Here is a 20,431-nt window from a genome sequence, read left to right as displayed (position 1 = left end):
TGAGCTGAGCGGCCTCCATGCTTGCCTTGGTATGGCGTCCGCACAGAAAAAAGGCGCGAAACGATTGTCTGCCGTTGCTCTGACGGAGGGAGGGGCGACTGACGACACGGCTTACAGGGTTGGCTTCAGGGAGCTAAAATCAACAAAGGGGGTGCCTGTACATCAAGGAGTATTTCAGGCAGGACTTCACGGAGGGGTTCCAATAAGAAATGGTGCACCTAAGTTATCGTTCTTATTGGAACAAGGAGGTTAGCCTGGCCTCTGATTGATACATGGCTAGATTTACCTCGCTGCACCTTCTCTGTGAGTGACTCCAGTGTGACCTAGAGGAATGAGTCCCCTAGACAGGGGAGGAGGCAAATGAGTACAAAACAAATCTGGTCTATTTCTTGTTTTGACCCACTCCATCTATCTTTTACATCTTTGGCTGGCAGCAGATGGTGCAGAAGGACTGCATGCCATCCACATCTCATGGCTGCTCGGCAGAAGATGGTACAGTACGACTGCTAGCCATCCCCATCTCTTGCCTGCCTGGCAGAAGATGGTACAATACGACTGCTAGCAATCCTCATCTCTTGCCTGCCTGGCAGAAGATGGTACAGTACAACTGCTAGCAGTCCGTATCGCCTGCCTGCTCACCATAAGACGGTTCAATAAGACTGACTGCAGGACTAAAGAGAATGACCTGGTCAAGTCACTCCAAATTTAGTCCCTGCGCCCATGTCTGCCCAGGCGCTCCCAGCCGACGTGGCCAGGAGCACCTCGGACACGACGAGGACGACTACCAATCGTATTGCACCGTCTGCTGCCAGAAGGCAATGGGTTGCTGCTACTGTTTAGCAATGCCGTACCGCGTCTGCCAGCACCCAGGAGACATAGGGTGACGGTTACCTGAGCGGGCCCCATGCTTGCCGTGGTATGGCGTCTGCACAGGTAACTCAGGAAAAAAGGCGCGAAATGATTGTCTGCCCTTGCTTTCACGGAGGGAGGGAGGGAACGGGGGCCTGACGATACGTACCCAGAACCACCCACGACAATGTTTTAGCCCCATCAGAGTGCTCCATTGTGACTGCTCTGGACAGCACTCTCAGATGCCCGATTGTTTGCCGTTGCTCTGATGCTGGGAGGGGCGCTTACAGGGTTGGCTTCAGGGAGCTAAAATCAACAAAGGGGGTGGCTTTACATCTAGGAGTATTTCAGGCAGGACTTCACGGAGGGTTCCAATAAGAAATGGCGCACCTAAGTTATTGTCCTTATTGTAACAAGAAGGTTAGCCTGGCCTCTGATTGATACATGGCTAGATTTACCTCGCTGCACCTTCTCTGTGAGTGACTGCAGTGTGATCTAGAAGAATGAGTCCCCTAGACAAGGGAGGGGGGGAAGCAAATGAGTACAAAACAAATCTGGTCTATTTCTTGTTTTGATCCACTCCATTTATCTTTTACATCTTTGGCTGGCAGCAGACGGTGCAGAAGGACTGCATGCCATCCACATCTCATGGCTGCTCGGCAGAAGATGGTACAGTACGACTGCTAGCAGTCCGTATCGCCTGCCCGCTCACCATAAGACGGTTCAATAGGACTGACTGCAGGCAGGACTAAAGAGAATGACCTGGTCAAGTCACTCCAAATTTAGTCCCTGCACCCATGTCTGCCCAGGCGCTCCCAGCCGACGTGGCCAGGAGCACCTCGGACATGACGATGACGGCTACCAGTCGTACTGTACCGTCTGCTGCCACAAGGCAAGGGGTTGCTGCTACTGTGTAGCAATGCTGTACCGCGTCTGCCAGCACCCAGGAGACATAGGGTGACAGTTACCTGAGCAGGCTCCATGCTTGCAGTGGTATGGCGTCTGCACAGGTAACTCAGGAAAAAAGGCGCAAAATGATTGTCTGCCCTTGCTTTCACGGAGGGAGGGAGGGAACGGGGGCCTGACGATATGTACCCAGAACCACCCGCAACAATGTTTTAGCCCCATCAGGCATTGGGATCTCAACCCAGAATTCCAATGGGCAGCGGAGACTGCGGGAACTGTGGGATAGCTACCCACAGTGCAACGCTCCAGAAGTCGACTCTAGCCTCGGTACTGTGGAAGCGCTCCGCCGAGTTAATGCACTTAATGCACTTAGAGCGTTTTCTGTGGGGACACACACACTCGAATATATAAAACCGATTTCTAAAAAACCGACTTCTATAAATTCGACCTTATTCCGTAGTGTAGACATACCCTTAGTCTTTATTCACAAAAAGAAAAGGAGTACTTATGGCACCTTAGAAACTAACACATTTATTTGAGCATAAGCTTTCATGAGCTACAGCTCACTTCATCAGATGCGTTCAGTGGAAAATACAGTGGGGAGATTTGGATCCAAAGCTATTAGCAGCTCAGAGACTTAAAAGGGAAACATTCTACTTCCACTAGAGTTCTGATTACTTTCCACTTTCATCTCCTGCTCCAAAACACACAGAGATCTGAAAAAGAAAGCACAACCTATTGTGGCCCCTTTTGGAGCCCTAATAGGATTTTAATTAAGCACCATGTTTTGTTTGCATTTCTTTTACCCCTTTTCCAATATACACTGCACACGTCCTGGGAAAATGCACATTCCTTCCATAGTTTAACCTCCATAACATTATATTAGCCATATTCATTTTACACAAGGTGTAACTGCCTCCCATGCCCACAGAGTTTTTATGCACACCCACCAAAGCAACAATCTGATCCCCCAGAGCCACCTCAAGGCTCAGTGTTCCCATCAAGGATTATACCACACAATATACCCGACACATATAATTAACTCCTCTTAATGAAAATAACAGGGCAAAACCTTGAATATTGCCTAACTGTTCAGCCAAGGGGCAATAGTATGTATAGTGCAACTTTCAGGGAGTGAGGCTTCTAGCTGCCCTTTGTGTCTTCTGAAAATCTCCCACATGTGAGTATATGGATAACCTGTGTACTGAATAGGGCAGGGGTTTGTGCAGCACTTAGCACAATAGGGCTCTGATCCTGAGGGGGCCCCTGGGTGCTACTGTAATAAAAATGGCTGACTTCAACCAGATTTGGACAAGTGCCTTATATAGACCGCCTTGAACTGTCAACAAGCCCTTTAAAAATGCTTCTAGAGCATGCGGCAAGTACAGATTCAACTGTTCCTAGAAATAACAAGATCTCAGGTCAATCTGAACTGAAAACTCGAAAAGACACAATAGCTTGCTGTTTGTCAAAGTCAAATCCTGCTGGATCTGGTTGTTTTGAGGGAAGCAAGAATGGGTTTCCAGCAGCTGACAACTGTTTAGTGACTTATGTGCAAATGTGTTTGTGATCTCCATCGTTCCTAGTGGAAAAGCATTCACATCCCAAACACAGTGACGGTTGGTATCAACAGCCACTATTGCTAATAGTTTTGGCATGAAAAATGTACTCCCATTTTTCTTGTGGTCATGGTTCCTTTGTGTCAGGGTTGGGGGATATTGGCAGATGATGAAGGGGGAACTTGTACTGCTATTGTCTGTGCTTTACCTGTCAGTAATTAGGGCCCCCGTCTGGCAAAGCACTTAAACATAACTTTAAGCATGTGAACAATCTTATTAATTAAATAACTGGGTCTACTCATGAGCTTAGAGTGAAGCATGTACTTAAGCACTTTGCTGGATCAGGGCCTAGGGGGAATTTATTTTTCAGTGGTGTCAGTTTGACAGCTTTCTCAAGCACCAAAATCACTTTATAAAAATCAACTGTAGGTGTGGTAAAAATTGAACGTGGCAGAAACCAGCTTTCCAGCAACCAGTACTTGTGTTGCAGTTCTACTGCTGCAACGGGTGTTATTTTGTTAAGACCTAGGGATCAATAACTACATTTATAGAAAAGCCAGCTTCTTAATGGTTAGTGGTTGGTTGTAATATGTAGAACATTTACTGCTCTAGGTATTCAGTGAACCTATGGAATGTTATCACCCCATGTCCGCTTATATCCGTCTTCTTTTTCTGCTATCCCGGAAACAAAAGGGAGAAAAATCTGCAAAGTAGCTTCACTAATGTTAAAGAGGCAAATATGACATGCTCTTTGCATGTATGAAAACTGACATTTGTGGACTGCAGTTTTCATTTCAGATACCACCATAGTATAATGTAAAATCTGGGACAAGTACGATGTGTAGCACTTCTTTGCGTGATGTGGGGGACAATGCTGGGGACATGTCAGTCAAGAGTGGGTGAAGAGCAGCTGGAACAAAGAATACAATCATGCAGGTATAATTTAAGACAAACAATGCTTCCCTCTTCCCCCACCCCCACCGCCATTGGGAGAGGAATGAAAACTTCAGCTAAATGAAGTGATGTAGAAATGGCAACAGCAATGTTCTCATCTCATCCAGGAGTTGCACTAAGAAAAAAGTAGGGTGCACCCAGTCTCAGAAGCATAGAAATGTCCCTTGCGGCAAACTGATGAACAAAAATATGACCGGGTTTGCTTTTTGGACAACGCAGACAAAGAAACCAAAACCTTCATAATGCACCTCTGTAAGCACTGGACCGTTAAAACACTCAGGAGCTCCCAAGTGATTGAAATATATGGAGAAAGTGCAGAACTGCAGATGATTCCTGCTAAATTGTATAAAGACAGATTCAGGCTATGAAAGGAGAACATAACTATTCTACTCTTTTAAGTTCTTTTAAGGTTAGGTGTTATGAACATGACTTGATATCTGAACTTTTTTACTTATCCTATATTTCGGAGGAGGGGTAGCTCAGTGGTCTGAGCATTGGCTTGCTAAACCCAGGGTTGTGAGTTCAATCCTTGAGGGGGCCATTTAGGGATCTGGGGCAAAAATTGGGGATTGGTCCTGCTTTGAGCAGGGGGTTGGACCAGATGACCTCCTGAGGTCCCATCCAACCGTGATATTCTGTGAACTATAAAATGAGTCACCTTAACATGCCCAGAACTGAGAAACAAGGGTTTGAAAGTAAAGTGTGGTAAATTAGGCCCAAAATAGAGTTATTTTTTGTTTGTAGTTTTTATAAAGTTTAGCACAATAGAGAACTCTTTTTAAAAGGAATTAAAAATTATACAGTGAAATCAGTGTTTTTGTTGGGAATTGAACAGAGGCAACCCAAACACTGAACCATTGCACTGGGCCCATGAGAATCAGAGAAGGAAACTGAGTCATAAAAACAATTAAAACTGAATAGTGTGGGGTTGGTACTACAGTGTCTCAGATCACAGTACAAATAATCTGATTTCAGTGCCTGTACTAAGAACCAGATTGTGCTCTTACTCTGTGGTTGCACAGAAGAGGTGGAGAGAGAGCAAATTGCACTCCTCGCCTGTTTTTTTGAGCTCCTGAACAGTCTGTGTTTCCCTGGACTTCAGGGTCTGTTCCTTCCTTACATCTCCCAGGGTGCAAGGCACTCAAAAAAGGTTAGAGAGGAGGTGGGGCCATCAATACACCCTCACCTTACACACAAGTCAGCATTGTTGGCTAGCAACAATAGGGAATCAGCTGCAGCAGCTTGCATTCTATCATAGCTTTCCCTGGGGTGAGTGTCTCTGCACTGCTCCAATGTGGTGCTCTATCTTAAGTGCCTGATACAATGCCCATTAAAATCAATGGAAAGACATCTATTGCCTTTGATGGGTGCTGGATCAGATCCTGAAGGCACATCTGAACCCTGAATGAAATGCAAAATGGTGAAAAGTGAATGAAACCTCAAACAAATCTTTCCCTTTCATTGCTCTAAGAGATGTAAGTAAAGCAGGTAAAGGCCCTTTTTAGGAAACATTTTTTTTAACCTAATGAACATCCATTCTGAATTTCAGCATAAGTGGATTCATGCTGCCAGTTGGTTTAGTAATCTGAAGAGATGTGAGAAATGACATGTTCCTAGCATGCTTTGGACTTTGGGCTCCAGAGGGTTTTTGCCAGATTGCATGTGCCTTAAGAAAAAAACGTTTGTGGGCAAAAAAAATTCCTGCCTGAAATACCTTCTCTTGGGATCCCTCCTAAAAAACTAACAAAGAGTTTGGGTGGTTTTCGCTGGGAGTTACATAATGTTGTTTTCTCAACACCATAATCATATGCCATTATTTGCAGACCTGAGCTGGTTTAATAGTTGCATTACTTTTCTTCATTTTCTGTTCAGCGACCTTGTGCACCTGAGGGATTTCAGTCTCGACATGTCATTAAGTTCGATGAGCAAATGCTTAGTTGTCTCTTTTTCGAACAGGAAAAAAAATATAATAAAACTGCCTGATTTAAAAAGTAGAAGTTTTTTTTTTCTTCAAAAGTTACTATCTGTTAAAACAATTTCTGTAAACTCTAGTCATGATTTATTCATTCCATCTCAGTAGATAGTTCTGCACACTTTTCCCAATTGTTAGCTTATTAGAGGCTCTTTTACCACAGCAATTTAAAGCTGAACTGCAAAGCTATTATGAAAATCTTGCTAACATTTAAAGCCTCACTCACTAAGAATGTACATGTAGACTGGAACCTTCTAAATACATTTGCATTTGGAACAGCCCACTCTTGAGTTCAGAATTTTCTCTTTCCATTTTAATGGTTGATGGCAAACCCTTAAATTGAATCTCTTGCCAGGTCTGATGCTGTCAGCTGTTGCAGTGGAAGAAAAAAAATCCTGAACTCAGAATTTAAGGCAAGTCACTCAAGAAAAACTAAATTGACAAATATTCTAGTATAAAGTTCATGTGCCCCTGATTTAAAATGTAGCACTTTCTCCCAATGGCTGATTTCAATACTACAGTCCCTTTGCCTTCTCTTCCCATAACCTAAAGAAAACAAATGGAAGAACTCTGTCAATGCTCCAGTCATTTCTAACTACAGTATTTAATAATGACCATCTCACTTATTACTTCCTGTTTTAACTGCTACTGTCATAGGACCTTATCCAAGTCACAGGATACAGAATGTGGCCTTCTGGAGTTTACATATCAAGCCAAACTAATCAGGAGAATGTCAGCTCAGTATGCAAGGCCACTTCCTGAGCCAAACTCCACAGCTGCTTGAGGAGCAGCATATTCACCTAAATGACCTCTCCACCCCTTAAAGTGCTACTACAGCACCTCTTCAGTATTTTCTGCTGACATTGAGCCCCCAGCAGCTTGCTCTTTTCTTTGGTATATCTCTAAGACTGCTTTAACTGTCTCCCCGCCCTGAGCAGCCCCAGGTTGGTGTGAAGAAAAGCAAAGTCTCCTCTTCCACGGGGCTCTGATTTTAAAAAATGCACATGTTGATGTGATGGCTTCTTTCTCCCCCACTATTCCTGCTAGAGCTAGTGGGAGGGTGATCCTACCCCCGAACACTTGTCTGATGGTCAGGGCACCTGCTCTATTATGGGGGTTCTGTATTCCTCTTTGCTTCCCTATCTCTATAGAGGAGGGGCACAATCATTAGTCTGATGGGCCTTTCCTCTGCTGGATTATAACTTTCCAGCCAGTAAATTTTTCATGACCTCTTTAAGAACTTTCCTCTGCTGATTGAACATTCACAAAAAGAAAAGGAGTACTTGTGGCACCTTAGAGACTAACCAATTTATTTGAGCATAAGCTTTCGTGAGCTACAGCTCACTTCATCGGATGCATACTGTGGAAAGTGTAGAAGATCTTTTTATATACACACAAAGCATGAAAAAATACCTCCCCACTCTCCTGCTGCTAATAGCTTATCTAAAGTGATCACTCTCCTTACAATGTGTATGATAATCAAGTTGGGCCATTTCCAGCACAAATCCAGGTTTTCTCACCCCCCTCCCCACACATATAAACCCACTCTCCTGCTGGTAATAGCTTATCTAAAGTGACCACTCTCCTTACAATGTGTATGATAATCAAGGTGGGCCATTTCCAGCACAAATCCAGGGTTTAACAAGAATGTCTTGGGGGGGGGGTAGGAAAAAACAAGGTTGAAATAGGTTATCTTGCATAATGACTTAGCCACTCCCAGTCTCTATTCAAGCCTAAGTTAATTGTATCAAATTTGCAAATGAATTCCAATTCAACAGTTTCTCGCTGGAGTCTGGATTTGAAGTTTTTTTGTTGTAATATCACAACTTTCATGTCTGTAATCGCGTGACCAGAGAGATTGAAGTGTTCTCCGACTGGTTTATGAATATTATAATTCTTGACATCCGATTTGTGTCCATTTATTCTTTTACGTAGAGACTGTCCAGTCTGACCAATGTACATGGCAGAGGGGCATTGCTGGCACATGATGGCATATATCACATTGGTGGATGTGCAGGTGAACGAGCCTCTGATAGTGTGGCTGATGTTATTAGGCCCTGTGATGGTGTCCCTTGAATAGATATGTGGGCACAGTTGGCAACTGGCTTTGTTGCAAGGATAGGTTCCTGGTTTAGTGGTTCTGTTGTGTGGTATGTGGTTGCTGGTGAGTATTTGCTTCAGGTTGGGGGGCTGTCTATAGGCAAGGACTGGCCTGTCTCCCAAGATTTGTGAGAGTGTTGGGTCATCCTTCAGGATAGGTTGTAGATCCTTAATAATGCGTTGGAGGGGTGTTAGTTGGGGGCTGAAGGTGACGGCTAGTGGCATTCTGTTATTTTCTTTGTTAGGCCTGTCCTGTAGTAGATGACTTCTGGGAACTCTTCTGGCTCTATCAATCTGTTTCTTCACTTCCGCGGGTGGGTATTGTAGTTGTACGAATGCTTGATAGAGATCTTGTAGGTGTTTGTCTCTGTCTGAGGGGTTGGAGCAAATGCGGTTGTATCGCAGAGCTTGGCTGTAGACAATGGATCGTGTGGTGTGGTCAGGGTGAAAGCTGGAGGCATGTAGGTAGGAATAGCGGTTAGTATGTTTCCGGTATAGGGTGGTGTTTATGTGACCATCGTTTATTAGCACTGTAGTGTCCAGGAAGTGGATCTCTTGTGTGGACTGGACCAGGCTGAGGTTGATGGTGGGATGGAAATTGTTGAAATCATGGTGGAATTCCTCAAGGGCTTCTTTTCCATGGGTCCAGATGATGAAGATGTCATCAATATAGCGCAAGTAGAGTAGGGGCGTTAGGGGACGAGAGCTGAGGAAGCGTTGTTCTAAGTCAGCCATAAAAATGTTGGCATACTGTGGGGCCATGCGGGTACCCATAGCAGTGCTGCTGATCTGAAGGTATACATTGTCCCCAAATGTAAAATAGTTATGGGTAAGGACAAAGTCACAAAGTTCAGCGACCAGGTTAGCCGTGACATTATCGGGGATAGTGTTCTTGACGGCTTGTAGTCCATCTTTGTGTGGAATGTTGGTGTAGAGGGCTTCCACATCCAGAGTGGCCAGGATGGTGTTATCAGGAAGATCACCGGTGGATTGTAGTTTCCTCAGGAAGTCAGTGGTGTCTCGAAGGTACCTGGGAGTGCTGGGAGTATAGGGCCTGAGGAGGGAGTCTACATAGCCAGACAATCCTGCTGTCAGGGTGCCAATGCCTGAGATGATGGGGCGCCCATGATTTCCAGGTTTATGGATCTTGGGTAGTAGATAGAATATCCCAGGTCGGGGTTCCAGGGGTGTGTCTGTGCGGATTTGATCTTGTGCTTTTTCAGGGAGTTTCTTGAGCAAATGCTGTAGTTTCTTTTGGTAACTCTCAGTGGGATCAGAGGGTAATGGCTTGTAGAAAGTGGTGTTGGAGAGCTGCCGAGCAGCCTCTTGTTCATATTCCGACCTATTCATGATGACAACAGCACCTCCTTTGTCAGCCTTTTTGATTATGATGTCAGAATTGTTTCTGAGGCTGTGGTTGGCATTGTGTTCCGCACGGCTGAGGTTATGGGGCAAGTGATGCTGCTTTTCCACAATTTCAGCCCGTGCACGTCGGCAGAAGCACTCTATGTAGAAGTCCAGTCTGCTGTTTCGACCTTCAGGAGGAGTCCACCTAGAATCCTTCTTCTTGTAGTGTTGGTAGGGAGGTCTCTGTGGATTAGTATGTTGTTCAGAGGTATGTTGGAAATATTTCTTGAGTCGGAGATGTCGAAAATAGGATTCTAGGTCACCACAGAACTGTATCATGTTCGTGGGGTGGAGGGGCAGAAGGAGAGGCCCAAAGATAGGACAGCTGCTTCTGCTGGGCTGAGAGTATAGTTGGATAGGTTAACAATATTGCTGGGTGGGTTGAGGGAACCATTGCTGTGGCCCCTTGTGGCAGTAGTAGTTTAGATAGTTTAGTGTCCTTTTTCTTTTGTAGAGAAGCAAAATGTGTGTTGTAAATGGCTTGTCTAGTTTTAGTAAAGTCCAGCCACGAGGAAGTTTGTGTGGAAGGTTGGTTTTTTATGCGAGTATCCATTTTTGAGAGCTCATTCTTAATCTTTCCCTGTTTGCTGTAGAGGATGTTGATCAGGTGGTTCCGCAGTTTCTTTGAGAGCGTGTGGCACAAGCTGTCAGCATAGTCTGTGTGGTATGTAGATTGTAATGGATTTTTTACCTTCAGTCCTTTTGGTACGATGTCCATCTGTTTGCATTTGGAAAGGAAGATGATGTCTGTCTGTATCTGTACAAGTTTTTTCATGCAGTTGATAGATTTCCACTCCATACGGCTAAATGCAGTGCCTTGCATAATGACAGGTTTCAGAGTAACAGCCGTGTTAGTCTGTATTCGCAAAAAGAAAAGGAGTACTTGTGGCACCTTAGAGACTAATCAATGTATTTGAGCATAAGCTTTCGTGAGCTACAGCTCACTTCATCATAGAATCATAGAATATCAGGGTTGGAAGGGACCCCTGAAGGTCATCTAGTTCAACCCCCTGCTCGAAGCAGGACCAATTCCCAGTTAAATCATCCCAGCCAGGGCTTTGTCAAGCCTGACCTTAAAAACCTCTAAGGAAGGAGATTCTACCACCTCCCTAGGTAATGCATTCCATTGTTTCACCACCCTCTTAGTGAAAAAGTTTTTCCTAATATCCAATCTAAACCTCCCCCACTGCAACTTGAGACCATTACTCCTCGTTCTGTCATCTGCTACCATTGAGAACAGTCTAGAGCCATCCTCTTTGGAACCCCCTTTCAGGTAGTTGAAAGCAGCTATCAAATCCCCCCTCATTCTTCTCTTCTGCAGGCTAAACAATCCCAGCTCCCTCAGCCTCTCCTCATAAGTCATGTGTTCTAGACTCCTAATCATTTTTGTTGCCCTTCACTGGACTCTCTCCAATTTATCCACATCCTTCTTGTAGTGTGGGGCCCAAAACTGGACACAGTACTCCAGATGAGGCCTCACCAATGTCGAATAGAGGGGAATGATCACGTCCCTCGATCTGCTCGCTATGCCCCTACTTATACATCCCAAAATGCCATTGGCCTTCTTGGCAACAAGGGCACACTGCTGACTCATATTCAGCTTCTCATCCACTGTCACCCCTAGGTCCTTTTCCGCAGAACTGCTGCCTAGCCATTCGGTCCCTAGTCTGTAGCGGTGCATTGGATTCTTCCATCCTAAGTGCAGGACCCTGCACTTATCCTTATTGAACCTCATCAGATTTCTTTTGGCCCAATCCTCCAATTTGTCTAGGTCCTTCTGTATCCTATCCCTCCCCTCCAGCGTATCTACCACTCCTCCCAGTTTAGTATCATCCGCAAATTTGCTGAGAGTGCAATCCACACCATCCTCCAGATCATTTATGAAGATATTGAACAAAACCGGCCCCAGGACCGACCCTTGGGGCACTCCACTTGATACCGGCTGCCAACTAGACATGGAGCCATTGATCACTACCCGTTGAGCCCGACAATCTAGCCAGCTTTCTACCCACCTTATAGTGCATTCATCCAGCCCATACTTCCTTAACTTGCTGACAAGAATACTGTGGGAGACAGTGTCAAAAGCTTTGCTAAAGTCAAGAAACAATACATCCACATCAGATGCATACTGTGGAAATTGTAGAAGATCTTTTTATATACACACAAAGCATGAAAAAATACCTCCTCCCACCCCACTCTCCTGCTGCTAATAGCTTATCTAAAGTGATCACTCTCCTTACAATGTGTATGATAATCAAGGTGGGCCATTTCCAGCACAAATCCAGGGTTTAACATGAACGTCTGGGGGGGGGTAGGAAAAAACAAGGGGAAATAGGTTATGCATCCGATGAAGTGAGCTGTAGCTCATGAAAGCTTATGCTCAAATAAATTGGTTAGTCTCTAAGGTGCCACAAGTACTCCTTTTCTTTTTGCGAATACAGACTAACATGGCTGTTACTCTGAAACCTGATTGAACATTGAGCTTGTTCCTCTGACACCATTCCTTAGGGCAAGTAAGAGAGAGTTACAAGCTTATTGTCTGGGAAGGGGAAGTCATGACTGGTCACATTAAGTCTTATGTGGCTGCTTCAGAGTGGGAATTTTCCACTCGGAATTAGCAGCTGAAATCTGTGTTGCAGAAAAGAGGACGGTTATGGAGCCAGAGGCTCTGTTGCCATCTGTTTAGGATGACACATTTTAAGAGGTGTGCCATGGCTGTGGGAACGGTATGAGGAAGAGAGTCGTGATGACTCCGTCAGAAGAAGCCAACTGGCCAAAACATCCCATATTCTGAAGTCCTTTTCCTAGTACACAAGTGTCAGAAGAGAGTATCCTAGAGAGAAGGCAAGTTCCTTGCCTAGAAAAGAGAAACCAAACAGAGGCTCGGAGGAAAGACAGAACAATGTAAAATGACTTAGGGAAAGGGGATCTTCTTTGATTTATGGGTGGAACACAAAATAATCGGTTGCTTGAAATGCCAAAACAGCTAGCGCTGACCTACCAAAAATCTCTGCAGAGTTGCAGAAACACAGGCAACTGTATGCAAAATAGATCCCTCAGTTCAGAAGGGCAGCTATCATGCCTTAAACCACACCTCCTGAAGCAGTCTTTCAGCTTTGATGACACCAGAACACTACAGTAAGTTCAGCTATACAGAAACTGTGTACTTCATCACCCTAGCTTGATTTCTCCCCTAGATTTCTCTAATTCCTGACATACTAGGAACTGCATGCACTTCCTTTTTGTATAAAATGACTTAGATTGCTTTATACTCTCTCCCCTATTTTAGTCAAGGCAAGTTCAAACAACAAAGGACAAGATCCTTAATTAAGCTCCTGTGAGAAGTCAGTCACAGTTCATGACAGGCCTCAGGAATCTGCTGGAAATTAATAGGAACATTCTACATATATTTATATCCTATTAATGAATTTTATGACACCTATTTTTCAAGGAAGGGATGGGTCGTGGGTTTAAAAAGAATCAAGCGACTATAAATGAATATAACACTCCATCTTGTAGTGCTAACAGTGATATTGCCAGCTCTAAATGTGGTTTCTGAGCGTTTGGAATCTGGTAGATAAGTGACATCCGCAGTGCAGAATGCAAAAATTCTTGGCCCTGGAGTACAGCTGTGTCATCATGAGGCTGGAATGTACAGTATATGCTGTCCATGAGCACAGCTCTAAGCAGAGAAATGTGTATACGATCAACAGCACCTGCCTCCTAATGGAACAGTTCAGCTGTTGTGATAGCTGATGATCTAAATTTAAGGTTTGCACATGCTTGATTCTATTTAATACCAAGCAAAATAACTGTACAGGAAAAAAAAGAACAGCTTTGGGGCTTGCACTTTGTAAATGAAGTATACACAAAGTATTGAAATATTTTTTCTCCTTTATGCTTAAATTTTTAATTGGCATGATCTGAAGACAAACCTTTCCTTTTAAGCGTATATCATGCTGTGGGGTGCCCTAACTCTCCTGAGATATTGCTGGAGAAGTCACACTTATTAGTAATAGCTGGGTCTGTTTTGTTCTCCTTGGAATTCACAAGATCTCCTGTCACCCCTACACAATTCCTCAAACTGCTCCCCCCCCCAACCTAGAATGCAGCTCATTCTCATTCTTGTTGAATTTAAGATGTACATTAGGAGGGTTTTTGTTGGCATTAATTTCTACATTACTTCCAAAGGGGAAGAGAGAAGGAGGGGAGCATTATGGATGATATTCAAAGAGATATTCAAAGCAGCAGAGACCTGTGCTAAATGTGGTTTGTTAATCATGGAGAGTATTGAGACACTGCATATAAGCAACATGCTTTCAACCTGAATATGGGCCAAAAAAGCCTTCTTTGCATTCTTCTCTGGCTCGGGCAAAGCACAGCAAACCATCCCACCACAGACATTTCATGGGCATTTGTTGAGTACTGATTGCAATAACAGAGAACTTGAAGGAGCCTTAAAGGTGAAGTACATATACTTTTTGGAATTTGCTAACAGAATAAATGCTATCCTCCACATACAGAAATATGACAATATGCCATGGTGCTGTCCACCCACAAATACTGAAGGACATTTGGATTACAAGAAAATCAAGCTTCATATTACAAGCCATATTGCCATATTTTTCATAACTTTCTGGTACTGTATATAATAAAATCATACTGGATAGCGATCAGAGGTTACCTCAGGTCAACTAGAGATACCTGAGTCCAATTAAGTGCTGCCTGTGACCTTTAAAAACCTCTGTTCTGATGTGAGAGAGAAAGAAGAGATGAGAGAGAGAGACATTGACTGACTGCAGTAGAGAGAAAAGGCTTCTTCTAGGTGGAAGGCTTCTCTCCACCCCATAGGGGAAGCAGGCAAGCTAACTGTGTTTGGGTAAGGGCTGGCACTCAGAAGCCAGCATAATAAGGCAACACCCTGGAGAGAAGGCAGGGAAAGTTATTCCTTTTTTGTGTAGGAGTCTCTGTTTTGTATAGGAGTCTTTGTTTGGTTGAAGATTACTGTATGGGTCTACCCCAAGACCCACTTTGAAAGTACCAAAAAATAAAGCAGACTGAGGGGGATAAAACCCCTCTGGAGTAAGACTGATTTACTCTAGGCCCCGTACCCACTAGACAGGGGAGATGCTGAGGCTGACAAGTTGAAAAGACTGCCTTGCCATAATATAATATCCTTTAGAGACTATTGTTCAGAAGTGAAATTCTGGCCCATTGAAATCAATGCCAGAATACCCATGGAATTCAATAGAGCCAAGATTTCACGGCAGGTATTCAAGTTACTTCAAGTTCCCTTCACCTTCTGGTATATATGTATGTTTGGGGGTGTGTGTGCACACAAACATATACACACATTCTCAAATCACTGAAAGAGGATAGCAAAGGGATACAGAAGTAAAATGTGCATGTCTTGTTTTATCTATATGCAGAGCAGAATGCAGAAAATCATGGCTGGAATGGTCCTTGAACTCTAACAGCTTACAATAAAAACCTTAAAATGCAAAATTTGCCACTACTTTAAAAAATAAAATAAAACTGACATTTATTTTCAATCCACATAGTAATTATGTTCTGAAAATGGTACAGTGTGTTTCACTCTTGGCATGCATCTCCTGAGAAACTGATTCTAGTGGGATTTTTGTTTTTTATAACCAAAGAGAGAGAGAGAGAAGAAAACGCTGCACAACAGTGTGTTTGGGCAAGCAAATGTTTGCAGCAGGCTGAATCCTGCCCTGCATTTATCGTAAACAAGCAGGAGAAGGGATGGTGCCATGATGACTAGCTGGTTTACAGGATCAGGTATTGTATGTCAACAGCACTGCAGTGTCAGAGCCAAGTTACAGTTGCAAAAATTTAGCACCTTGCAAACTCGTGACCCTGAAAAGGCCACGCCTGCATGTCACAAATGTATCACAATTGATTTTGTGGGGTGAGCAAGGGTAGAAGTCCCTATACATACTGGGGATCATTTCATCATAGATATGTGGTTATAGGTCTTTGATTTATGCTCTTAGGACTGGATAGCTCAGAGTTATCAGTGATTTTGTGTTTTGAATTGAATAGCTAGATTGCTTTTCTATTTACTTGATTTAGAGAGATTTAAAGTGAACAGCTCTTCCGTTAAAGCTTAAGAAAAAAGGGTGTAAACAAAATTATATGTGCTGATCTGAGAAAGGTAATGAGTCTTTTGTGTTTTGTAAGTAAAAATGATGAGAATTTTACAGGGCTGTAAAAATGGATGGATTGCTTTCGAGGAATAATTGGTTAGCACAATACAAAGTGAGTTATTCATAATTAATATATGTTATAATACAAGTCACAATGTTAGTGGTGATTTTTTAAATGCAAAATGGAGTTGCCTGTCTAATCTGGCATGGGTGCTACTGAAAGGTTAGCTGGCTCTTTCACACACATTTCTGCTCATTTCAGTGGGAATTTTTTTAAAATGAGGTTTTGAGTAAGTAAACTTAAACCAGCACTCTTCTGCTTCTTAGATGTTTTGAATTATCTGCATGTATTTTGGTGACTACTAGGGAGAAGGAGGAAGTTGGCATGTAGTTTGATGATATCTAGGGAGTACTCATCATTGTGTGTAACAGCACAATATGAAGTGTTTTATACAAGTTGTCATTGTCAACCTCCAGTCACATTTCAGAATTTATCTGAACACCATCTCACATATTCAGTCTTACCAGCATGATACACAGTGTACAAGGACTGGTCGGACAGTTTAAATGAATGCACTGGTTTTTTCACTATACTAACATGTGCCACAAGTCTTGAATCCTTTTTGGCGAGTTAGGTATTTGAGAGAAACCAACTGTCAACAACAATTAAATAAACATAGTATGTTTACTCACATTCAGGTGTTGGAGTGATGCAGCAATTATGGAAATATTGCAAATGTTAATCGGGCTACTGGCAGGAGTTTTGAACTGTGTAACAAATATTCTGATGACTGGCCAAGTATTCCCTTTCATAATGTGCTTTTTCTCTTTGCACTCTTTGCTCTTCTACTTTTCACATGCATCTGCTGAAGATTATAGATGAGAACATAGGAAATGTACTATATGTAACAAATAATTTCAGGTTTATGAGTATGAAAAAGACACTTCTCATTAATCTGCCTCACTCATTAATATATATTTATGCCTCTACTACGTAAGAAGGGTGAATGGTCCTAATGTGATTTTAAAACTGTTCTCCAAGAACTATGCTGGGAAGGCTCTTGAGATAATGTGGAATGTTGCTAATGTGATAACTTCACCTCTTGCTTGCTGATTAAAATATGGCCTAATATTCAGTTCTACTGTGGGCCCAGCCCAGCAAGTTGGGGAGCATCCTCAACTTCCCTTTAATTCAGGGGGAGTGCTGCATGTTGCAGGAGCGGGTGCATCATTCCTCTTTGATAGCTCTTCTGTGGCCTCTATGAAATGAGTTGATGGCCTCACTACCCTTGAACAGGTGCCCACACAACCATAACATCACCCTTCTTGGTAGTATCAGCAAAGAGATCAAAGACAGAATGGACACAGGGAATAAACTATTTTCTACCCAAAAGCTGGTGCATCCAGTAGAAGGGTATGGAGGACAGTGATACAAACTTATTAAATCAACTTCTGTGCACCTCCTACTAAGCGATGCTGTGGAATTTTACGATAAATCTAGAATTTCCCATAGTCTTAAGGTGAACAGTGCTTTGGTATGGACTTTGGTCAGAACTGTGGAGCTCAGCCCATTCCTTATTACTGTCCTGCCTGGCACATCATCTCATACTAAGCAGGGTGACTGAGTAGATGGCACAGCGAAGAAGGCAAAGAAACAGAGTAGCACACCACTATGGTGGGCCTTGAACAAATAGAGAAGTAGAGTGTCATCACTGGAATCAAAGTAAACTGCCTTGCATCCAGAAACTAAAAGATTGTAGGGGAAGGTACACTGAAAAAAGCTTTGCCCAAATAAGAAATAGTTAAATGAAGCCATTTTCCTTAAATAAAAGGAAACCTGTACCACTCTCTCTTGGTGGGTTTAGAATTCATTGGCTGCTACGGGATAGTAATGGGCCCAGGAATAAATATTATATAATTAAATATGTATCAGTAAAACTATGTACTGCTGACAGGGTGATTCTTTTACCTCTAAATGTGGAAATTGCTTTGGGTACTTGAGTTCAATGAAGGTAACATTAGTTTGGTATTTATTATGTTTCCACTCTGTTGCATTATTTGTGCCATGCTCCTTAACTTGAATGACCCAACACCTCACCTAATATAACGTAGGAGATGGACAGTCCTATTGTCACCCGTTTAAGGAGATACCAGTTTTTAAAAGCAGTGCAGAACCTGTATTTATCTGCTGCAGCTGCTTCTGAGGATTTTGTTATTCCCTGTGAATAAAATCAGTGTCATTTATCCTAATAATCTCTCTCTGGTGACTCCAAATGAGAGGTGTTTCTCCTCCCTTTTCCCTTGGCCCCAGGAAGCAAGTTGGCTTAAAAAAGAACACAAAACTACTTAAAAACCCCACAGAATATAAACTCCATTTTCAAATAGGCCCTACTTATTATTATATCATAGTAGCCTCCAGTGCTCCAATCAAACCCTTATGGAGTTAGGGGCTATTTAAACTTAAAGGTAGACATGGTCCCTGCCTCAAAAAGCTTACAAGCTAACTTTTATCATACAGAACAGACAAAAAAGGTTAATAATTGATAGTGATAGTGGTTTTAAGAAGTTGATCCCTAGTAAGAGCCGGGATCCATTATCTGCTGTTTAAACATACCATGTTTGTCTAGGTACAATAGAATCAGGCGTGTCTTAACTTTTTTTTGGTTTATTTCACTCTTCCCATTTGATTGCCTGATACATTTTTATGTTTCATATTTACAGTGATAAGACATAGCCTGATCACAATTTTCTTTAATGTATGTATGTGCTATATAAGATGAAGAAAATATTTTTTTTTACCTTGATTTTTCCCTCTGTCATTGTGCAGTGTACAAGCTCATGTATCGAGTGATACGTCAATGCCCTCAGCTGGACGGATTATCAGATCAATTCAAGTGCTGATCAGTTTGCTAAACTATACAACGATGGAGCCCTGAGAAGAGGTTTAAGAACTAATACTACTGATAAGTAATGGAGAGTCATCATCTTCCTTTTTTAAAATTTTTTTCTTTTTTCTTTTCCATTTTTTACTGCTTGAGAATGGTACTGGATACTCAACATTGGTGATATTGAAGTCTTAATTATCTGCAGGACGGATGCAGAAGATGGAAAGCTCCATTACACTACCCCACCAATGCTAAACGGAGGTTGAAGGGAAAATAAAATCTCCATGCCCTCTGTTCAGACTTTGGCTGCTCTTCTGAGTTTGAAAATGAGGGTGCTAATGTCAATGCTGAGTTTTGTGATATGGATACCTATCTTCTGGAAACTGGACTGAACCCCTCCACCCCCAAAATAATGTCACATAGGTGTTAAAACAGCCAATGGAAAAGTAACAATTCTTGGTCACTAATGTTCTGGGCTGGATTACAGCTGGCAATATACATGTCACATTGTCATTCCTTTTTAATATTCACCTAACTCAAATTATATTCTTGTCTTGTTACAGCTAAAATCATTAGTTTAATTTATGCACTCTGGAGGGAGGAAACATGTCTACCTCTCTATCTGCACATCACTTGGCACAACAGGCTCCTGATGCTGACTATAGATAAATAATGTAGCAATATTAATAATTAATGGAGAAGGGCTTTCTATTGCCCCAATCCTGCAAAAATATGTGCCACCCAGACACTTGGTCCCAGGTATAGTTTCCCTGACGTCAGTGGAACTCCGCGTAGGCAGAGTCCAAATATTTAGGCCACCCCATATCATGAAATGGTATTATCTTTAACTGTAATTTGCACAATCCCTTATGAAAACTGCAGTTAAGCAACGAGACCCCCTAGGCATGAATCCTGCAGAGACAACAGCATGTTTGTGTAAGACAAAAAGATGCAGATAGGGTGCCACAAGCAGCTAAGGATATACCAGGGGAACACACAGACTCCTGAGTGTGTTGATTATTCCAGAATGACATGTGAAATGATATCTATTAATGTGATTATAAAATAGCCCTAAATGATTTAATGATTTTTGTTTTATTTTTTAAAAAATATAAGGGATTGGGGTGGGTGGGAAAGCTGATTTTACTACGTATTCCAATTGATCTATTTTTTAAAAAAAAAAAATCAAAAACATTGTATAGCAGCTCTTCCCCCTCCATCCTACATTCTCCCTCCTCTCTCTCTATTTATAATTTCCAGGGGTTTTAATACATCTCCTAGTAAGGTTCCAGTAATGGTGGTGGAATGTCAGGACTATCAGGAATGTCACCACTCTATCAAAATGGCAAAACAGGGTTTATTAACTCCATCTGGCAATTCAGTTCACAAAGGGAGACACTGTGGGTAAAATCTTGACCTCACTGAAGTAATCTGCATTCTCTTCAATAAAGGAAAGATTTTACCCTTTATTTGCAACCATTATATATTTTATAAAATACCTTGCATGAATGAACCTTCTACCACACCGGTGCTACTCCACGCCATACGTATTATCATTTAAAATAGTTTTTAAATGAAAGTTATACTAATAACAATATAGCATTAATAATGGGCTAGATCCTCAACAGTTTT

The 20,431-nt window shown here is 42.5% G+C and overlaps 1 long non-coding RNA gene across 1 annotated transcript; it reads left to right on the top strand.

Moving 5' to 3' along the window:
- Positions 1-15,411: 15,411 nt before the first annotated feature.
- LOC142072024 (uncharacterized) lies at positions 15,412-19,883 on the top strand. Its single transcript, XR_012668306.1, has 2 exons — positions 15,412-15,546; positions 18,742-19,883. It is a non-coding gene; the product is annotated as an uncharacterized LOC142072024 (long non-coding RNA).
- The last annotated feature ends 548 nt before the right edge of the window (positions 19,884-20,431 follow it).

Source organism: Caretta caretta, chromosome 5 (assembly GCF_965140235.1).
Source record: "Caretta caretta isolate rCarCar2 chromosome 5, rCarCar1.hap1, whole genome shotgun sequence".
NCBI lineage: Eukaryota > Metazoa > Chordata > Testudines > Cheloniidae > Caretta > Caretta caretta.
The sequence above is the reverse complement of the archived record's forward strand: the minus strand, read 5'-3'. Positions and strand labels throughout refer to the sequence as shown.